Source organism: Bubalus bubalis, chromosome 17 (genome assembly GCF_019923935.1).
Source record: "Bubalus bubalis isolate 160015118507 breed Murrah chromosome 17, NDDB_SH_1, whole genome shotgun sequence".
NCBI lineage: Eukaryota > Metazoa > Chordata > Mammalia > Artiodactyla > Bovidae > Bubalus > Bubalus bubalis.
Window position 1 is genome coordinate 1,719,544 of NC_059173.1, and position 7,014 is coordinate 1,726,557.

At 65.3% G+C, this 7,014-nt stretch overlaps 1 long non-coding RNA gene across 1 annotated transcript; it reads right to left on the minus strand.

Moving 5' to 3' along the window:
- Positions 1-245: 245 nt before the first annotated feature.
- Positions 246-3,130, minus strand: LOC123330040. The gene is made up of 2 exons (XR_006545739.1): positions 2,265-3,130; positions 246-571 (listed from the first exon to the last, which is right to left on the minus strand). It is a non-coding gene; the product is annotated as an uncharacterized LOC123330040 (long non-coding RNA).
- Between the last annotated feature and the right edge of the window lie 3,884 nt (positions 3,131-7,014).

Consider the following 7,014-nt stretch of genomic DNA (forward strand, 5'->3'; position numbering starts at 1 on the left):
AGAGAGTTTCGTGGATTCTGACATGACCTAAGACGTAGAGGTAAGACTCCATCTTAGCGCTGTAATGACCTCTTTCCAACAACCACCCCCACCACCCTGGACCACTGATCAAGAGAGATGGTTCTCTCTCTTGTCATCAGCGTGGTCAGTCCCAAACTTGCACCCGGCCTGTCATGGATGTAGCAGGTAAGCAATAAATATTTGTTGAATGTTAAGTGAATTGAAATAACACAAGTGAAAAAAAAAACACTTAAAAACATGTGGTTTTATAATTATACGGTAAACATATAATCATTGTAGAAAAAAATCAGAAAAGTGGCAAGGGCCAAGTGAAAACCACCATTCCCGGTACGTCCACCGGCCCGGGTAGCCCCAGGTAAGAGGTGTGGACACGGATGGGCGTGTAGATACAGAGACACACGCTCGCATATGCTGGGTCTTGTCTTGTGACCTCTTGGGGATGATGTTATTTTCACGATGCCATTCAAACCTTCTACCACACCATTTTTAGAGGGTCGTTCATCGTAAATCAGTTCAGTGCTGTGTTTTCTGATTTTGAAAGTGTCACGTTCTTCGAGATATGAGAAGGAACAGGGGCGCATAAGGAAGAAAGTAAACACGTGGCCTTGCTTCCAGGGGGCACTTGGTGTGCACGCTGGCAGTCTTTTCTCTGTGACAGTCATGCCCTTTTCCCGAAGGTGGGCTCAGACAAGACCGCCTCCCATCCCCCGTCCCTGTCCCCGTTCCCTACAACGGAACCCACCCATGGCCTGTCTCCAAGGCCCTTTGGGGCTGTGGACATTAGGCTGTGTGGACGTACTGCTGGTGGGGACCCAGGGCTGGGCACCACGTTGCCCCTGGGTCCTGGGCCAGTGAGGAGCTCCCAGGAGCAGGGCTGCTGGGCCAAAGGGCAGTGCGTCCCCAGGCCATGGACAAGGGGATACATTTCCTGCTGAAGGGCTAGACTGTCTCCCCCTGGGGCCCGTTGGAGTCATGGGCAGTGGGGAGGCCTCTGCTCACCCCCTTGCCCACCCATGGCTCACTTTGCAGCCAGGAGGGCCCGGGGCTGGGACGCCGGGGCCGGAGCCCCTCCCTGCTGTGCTGACGGGCTAGGTGACCCTGCCGCCCCCTCCCTGGGGCCCTGCTGACCGCGGGGGCCACCCCGGCCAGTTCTGAGATTCCCCTGGGGTCCAGCCCTCCAGGATCCCAGGACCCAGGATGTCAAGGATGTTGAGGAGGCAGCTAGGGGGCGGCATCAGGCCCAGACCGGGGCTGGGCAGGGGCTGGGCGCAGGCAGGTGGGGGGGTCTGCGCACCCCCACCTGCGAGCTGCACAAACATCCGACAACGTCAGCCCTGAAACTGGCCTGTCCCGCCGCGCGGGCCACACCTGGCACTGTTTGTGCCCCGTCCCACGCCCCGCCGACCGCGGCTCGGTTTCTCTTCCCCTTACGGCTCCCGGCTGGCACCCGCAGTTCTGGTTTCAGCCAGGGCAGGGTTAACTTTAGCCTGGGGATTCCCAGGGGCAGCCAGCTGCAGGCAGAGCCTCCACCCAACCCGGTCCCCTCCCTGCTCCTACCTCCGGCCCCACTGCCCCTTCAGGCCCAGGGCCTGGCTGCCCGGCTCCCTGACCCAGGAATCTAACGGTCTTCCTGCTGCTTCTGGCCTGCAAGTCCCCCCACCCGCTTCTCCCCAAGCAGAGGGGAAGGCTGAGGCCCAGAGAGGGGAAGCGTTTTGCCCAGGGTCACACAGCACGGCAGAGGCAGGCCCTGGACAAGGAGCCCAGGAGGGGACGGAGTGACTGGGGTGGGTGAGGGTCACTGGGGTCCAAGCACATCACGGGCATCATCTCCCTTAATCCCCAGGCCCCCCTTCAGGGAGACTCACTAACCGCACCCCCTGCCCCTTGTGAAGAGGGAACTGAACTTAGAGGAAGGGAAGTGGCCCCAGGTCAAGTCTGAGAAGGGCTGTGGGTGGGGGACACCCCCCCCACCACCCTGGGGTCTGGGCTCCTCTAGGCCCTTGTCCACCAGCTCCCGGCTCCTCCCAGCTGTGGGGTTGGGGGTGGCCAGGGGGTCCACCCTTGGGCCTCCCCTCTGCCCCCCAGGGCTGGGATGATAGAGGCGGGGGTCACCCACGGGGTGTCCAGGGCCTGGCAAAGGGCAGCCCCCGTGGAGCCCCTGTGTGGCCTCGGTTTCCCACCCCACAGAGGGGAGACCCCAGGCCGGGAGGAGGGACCCCAGGGGCTGGCTCTGACCCGCTCACCGGGATGTTCGTCATCTGGGCCTCGGTTTCCCTCCCTGTGGGATGGAGCGATGAGCCCGCTGGGAGCCTCCCGGAAGGCACGAGTGGCTCCGCCTGGGAGCGTGTGTCCCACGTTTCAGAGGTGGTTCGGGACAGGGGGCCGCTCAGTGGCCTCAGGGCGCAGCTGCCTTCTGGACCCACAGGTCTGGTCAGGGCTCGGCCTTCGGGTCCTTGGAGCCCCGTCGCTGCCCCTCTGCTGGGTTCCCAGGCCTGGGACATCCGGGGCCTCTGTGCTCACCGAGCACAGCACAGCGCCGTCCACCCTGGAGAACTCCTGCCCCTGCCCCCCAGGCCTCCACGGGCCCCCTCCCAGCATCCTCTGCTCACCCCTCTCTGCCCTGGCATCCTGTCTGTCTGAATCGCCTTCCTCCCCAGGGCAGGGCCCAGTCACATGGCACCGCACTCAGGGATTTCTGGGTGGTGAGCAGGATGGCAGGCCAGGCGGGAGACGGGAGCCCAGGGTCTCCGAGGGGGAAGGGTGCTGCAGTGGGGGCCTCTATGTGCCAGCTGAGGGGTGCTCAGCCCCCACCCGGGTGCCTATGCTCATGCCAACCCCCCAGGAGGCCCTCCTTCCCTCTGCCCCTCAGCCCTGGGAGTCCAGCTCCTGGGCCTTGTTTTGGGGTGCCTGAGGCTGCTGCTGCTCCCAGACCCCCTAATCTGATCCCCCAGGACCCCAGAACCCCCCGGCTCTTGTCTTTCCCACTAATGTTTCCTGACGGAGGGAAGAAGCATTTCTTGACGGCGCCGTGGGCTCCGGGCTGGGCATGGATGAGGCTCCCTGACTTAGCTTGACCCCCAGGACTTGACCTGGGCCCACAGGGGAGGGCAGGGTACTGGGAGTGGACAGTGGTTGCTGAGCCGACTGACCGCGGCTGGGGCGGGCGAGGGCCATAGTCTCCAGGCTCGCGGGTGGGGGCACCTGTCCACCGGACACTGTGTCTCTCTGTGTCAGCTGACATGGTGTTATGGCTGTGGACTTGCAGGCCTGGCCCCTGGCTTCCTGGGGCTGGGGGACCCCCTGGCAGCTCCCCTGAGAACGAGCTGGTGAAGTCCCACCGGTGGAGGGATTTTTTTGTGTGTGTGTTTGGGGGTGGGCTCAGGAGAGCGTGCCGGGTACTTGTTCCCCACCTTTTACTCCCATGAGGACCACGGAGCCCTGGAATGTCCCGGGACCTCTCTGATTGGAGCCGGACAGGGAGGCGAGGAGGGCAGGTGGCATCAGGGAGGCCTGTAACTGGGGTTAGGTGGGCAGTCTGCTCACCCGCAGCCAGGGGGGCAGCTGGCCCCCCCACGCTGGCCTGTCTGTCCCACCTCCTGCCCCCGCGTTGCCCTCAGCATCTCGGCCGAGCACGGGGGGCAGGCTGGGCAGGGCATGGGGCACCCTGTGTCCACAGCCCCCCTCCTCCAGTGGTGAAGCAGGCACCTTCCAGGTCTGACTTTGGCCTTGACTGTGCTGGGCCTGACTGGCCTGGATGAGCAGCTGAGAGCTGCATGCAGGCTGGGCCCCCGGGGAGGCCTCAGGGAAGCTTTCAGATAGATGGAGGGAAGGGTGATGGTTGGACAGATGGGCGGACAGACGGATGGATGAGTGACTGGCCCATCTGAGGTCCCGTCCCCTGGAGAAGGACCCTGTGAGGCCTCGTGGGGTATGGATGAGTGACTGGCCCATCTGAGGTCCTGTCCTCTGAAGAAGGACGCTGTGAGGCCTCATGGGGAATGGATGAGTGACTGGCCCATCTGAGGTCCTGTCTGCTGAAGAAGGACGCTGTGAGGCCTCGTGGGGAATGGATGAGTGACTGGCCCATCTGAGGTCCTGTCTGCTGAAGAAGGACGCTGTGAGGCCTCGTGGGGAATGGATGAGTGACTGGCCCATCTGAGGTCCTGTCTGCTGAAGAAGGACGCTGTGAGGCCTCGTGGGGAATGGATGAGTGACTGGCCCATCTGAGGTCCTGTCCCCTGAAGAAGGACCCTGTGAGGCCTCGTGGGGAATGGATGAGTGACTGGCCCATCTGAGGTCCTGTCCCCTGGAGAAGGACCCTGTGAGGCCTCGTGGGGAACAGCTGTGCTTCGAGTCACCGCATTGTTACTCCAGACACACCAGGGCTCCCAGGGCAGCGATCATGAGAGTCCCCATTTTCCTCCCCATCCCCATACTTGGCTCAGTCCCTCCCCACAAAGAGTCCCAAGTGAGGGGCGGCAGGGGAAGTGTGACCGTGGTGCCCCAGGCCAGCCCCAGCTCCGCTGGGTCCCGCGGCAGCCTCAGCTCTGAGCCTGGCACTTAGATGGGCTCTTGGGGCCCCGAGAGGGGCCACGACCTCCAGGATCCCAGACACATGATCGTGGGACAAGAGATGCTGCTTCTGATGGACGTGGTCTCAGGTGGCCAGCCTGGACACAGGGGCCTGGGCGGCCTGGGTGCTGGGATGTGGGCCCTTCTCCAGCTGGGCTGGTGGAAGCTTCCAGAACTGGAGCAACCCCTCCCCCAACCCCAGGGAGAGGGAGGCACCTGCTGCCAGGGCTGGGCGGTCGGTCGGGGTTTCCTGGCTATTTCGGGCGTCAGGGCCTCTTGGTTTCGCCAGGCCAGCTGCGTGGGGTGAGGGTGTGGGGCCTTCGGGGAGCCCCAGGGGTGCTGGCCTGAGGCTGCTGGGCCCAAACAGCCCAGTGCCAACGGCAACAACTATCAACTCCAGAGACCCACAAACGTCCATTTTCCACCTGACCGTCCCTCCCAGGCCCCAGGGAGCGAGGTTCCACTGTCACCGGCCCAGCTGCACAGAGGGCACCCTGGCCCCCAGCCCCCAACCCAGAATCAGGGCTGTCCCAGCCCCTGGCCGCCTCTGGGCTCAGCTGTGGCCCCTGGGGCAGCCTGGCAGGGCACCCGGCAATCCCCTGGCTGTTTCTCCAGGGCACCGCTCGCTTTCCGCATGCTGTCCCCTGGCCCCTGTCCCCAGTCGGGAGCCCCCAACAGGGCTGCCTTGCCATCGCCGAGGTCCCTGCAAGCAGTGGGCACTCAGGAAATCACTGCTGAGCTGGGGCTTTGCACTGGGCCCCGGTCCACCCGGGCCTCACCAGCTCACCCTGGTCCACCTGGGCCTCACCCACATGGGCCATGGTCCACCCAGGCCTCACCCACTCGCCCTGGTCTACCCAGGCCTCACCCACTGACCCTGGTCCACCCGGGCCTCACCCACATGGGCCCTGGTCTACCCAGGCCTCACCCACTCCCCCTGGTCTACCCAGGCCTTACCCACTCGCCCTGGTCCACCCAGGCCTCACCCACATGGGCCCTGGTCTACCCGGGCCTCACCCACTGACCCTGGTCCACCCGGGCCTCACCCACATGGGCCCTGGTCTACCCAGGCCTCACCCACTCGCCCTGGTCTACCCAGGCCTTACCCACTCGCCCTGGTCCACCCGGGCCTCACCCACATGAGCCCTGGTCTACCCGGGCCTCACCCACTTGCCCTGGTCCACCTGGGCCTCACCCACATGGGCCCTGGTCCACCCAGGCCTCACCCACATGGGCCCTGGTCTACCCGGGCCTCACCCACTCACCCTGTCCACCTGGGCCTCACCCACTCACCCTGTCCACCTGGGCCTCACCCACTTGCCCTGGTCCACCTGGGCCTCACCCACATGGGCCCTGGTCTACCCGGGCCTCACCCACTCACCCTGGTCCACCCGGGCCTCACCCACTCGCCCTGGTCTACCTGGGCCTCACCCACTCACCCTGTCCACCTGGGCCTCACCCACTCACCCTGTCCACCTGGGCCTCACCCACTCGCCCTGGTCTTCCCGAGCCTCACCCACTCACCCACTCGCCCTGGTCTTCCCGAGCCTCACCCACTCGCCCTGGTCCACCCGGGCCTCATCCACTCACCCTGTCCACCCGGGCCTCACCCACTCATCCTGGCCCACCCGGGCCTCACCCACATGGGGCCTGGTCCACCTGGGCCTCACCCACTCGCCCTGGTCTTCCCGAGCCTCACCCACTCGCCCTGGTCCACCCGGGCCTCATCCACTCACCCTGTCCACCCGGGCCTCACCCACTCATCCTGGCCCACCCGGGCCTCACCCACATGGGGCCTGGTCCACCTGGGCCTCACCCACTCACCCTGGTCCACCCGGGCCTCACCCACATGGGCCCTGGTCTACCCGGGCCTCACCCACTCACCCTGGTCCACCCGGGCCTCACCCACTCGCCCTGGTCCTCCCGAGCCTCACCCACTCCCCCTGGTCCACCCGGGCATCACCCACATGGGCCCTGGTCCACCCGGGCCTCACCCACATGGGCCCTGGTCCACCCGGGCCTCACCCACATGGGCCCTGGTCCACCCGGGCCTCACCCACATGGGCCCTGGTCCACCCGGGCCTCACCCACATGGGCCCTGGTCCACCCGGGCCTCACCCACATGGGCCCTGGTCTACCTGGGCCTCACCCCCTCACCCTGGTCTACCCGGGCCTCACCCACTCGCCCTCGTCCACACCAGTGCTGGGCTGGCGGCCTGTGTGAGCAGAGACGCTGCGGGTGGCTCACAGGTGGTCTGGGGTCCCCGTCTCTCAGAGAGCTGCTCTCGGCCGGCCCACAGCAGCCTTTCTGTCCTCCTTAGGGAGCCCACTGGGGGTCTGGCCCAGGCTTCTCCCTCCTCCCCCGATGTGTACCCAGGAGGCCGGGTGCTGGATGGGCAGGAGTTGCCTGTCCTGGTGAGA